Below are 1107 nucleotides of genomic sequence, written 5' to 3'. Positions count from 1 at the left end.
TTTCCTGGGGGTTTGCCAATTTGGAAAGCCAAGAAACAGGCACCGGCTTCCTCGGAGGGAGTCAGCACCGGAATGCGACTCTTCCAAATTGGACGGGCTCAGGAAGGAAAGCCAGAGCCACGGCAGCAGCTCCACCACAGACCAGAGCTGGCAGCTGCGCGGTAGAAGCAAAAATACGGGAATTAAAAAACCCCCTCAAGAGGTGACTGGTTTTACATCTTACAGAACTTTTTTTTTTCCCTCCTCCCTGCACATCAGGCAATTAAAAAAAACCCAAACAAATCTAAACCCAACAAATTTACAGATGGAATTTCACAAAGGGTGTCGCACCTCAGGGCTGACCCAACGCTACGAGAGCTGCTGGTCCCTGCTGAAGCATGTAAATATATATATACACATATATATATATTTATTTTTCTCTCCCCTCCTTCCTCCCACTGCTAGGTGCGGCCGCGGGTCTGGCGGTGTAAGGCAGGTTTTCCCCAGTTAGAGAAGCACCACCTCTTCAGGTGCATTTTTATTTTTTTTGTTTTAAATTTCTCTCTATAAAAAGAAATGAAATCAACTGCTGTTAGTAGCAAGACGGTCTCCCGGCCCCCCGCCCGTTTAACGCTTCAGAACACTGCCGTCTCTCAACCGAAAAGAACCACCGTCCATTTTCCATAGGAAAGGCCTACTCAGAAAAAAAGCTCATAAATATGTACCTTTGTTTTATTCGTCTCTTTTGTTTAAGTCTCATTGAAAGGGACAACAGCGCAACGTTCTGCGGGAGGAGAAAATTCATCGTAAATACTTCCTCGACAACAACAAAAATATATATATGCTTATAGAAATGATACATTAACACCTGGTAAAGCCTCGAAGAGCGGAGATGCTGCTTGGGGAGCCCGAGCGGCCCCCGTCAGGATGCGCAACACCCGCCGGGTCCGAGACGCACTCCTACCTGGTGGCGATCCCCCATCTGAAGTCTTGTGGGGTTTTTTTTTCCTTCTTTTTCCTTTAATTCTTAAAAGTGTTTAGGAAGTTACGAATTACAAAGAAATACGTGTTTTTAAGTAAGGTGTTCTCTTCGGCTCTTAAAAAAAAAAAAGGAAAAAAAAAAAGAGA

Source organism: Phaethon lepturus, unplaced genomic scaffold (genome assembly GCF_000687285.1).
Source record: "Phaethon lepturus isolate BGI_N335 unplaced genomic scaffold, ASM68728v1 scaffold25554, whole genome shotgun sequence".
Lineage (NCBI taxonomy): Eukaryota > Metazoa > Chordata > Aves > Phaethontiformes > Phaethontidae > Phaethon > Phaethon lepturus.
The sequence above is the reverse complement of the archived record's forward strand: the minus strand, read 5'-3'. Positions refer to the sequence as shown.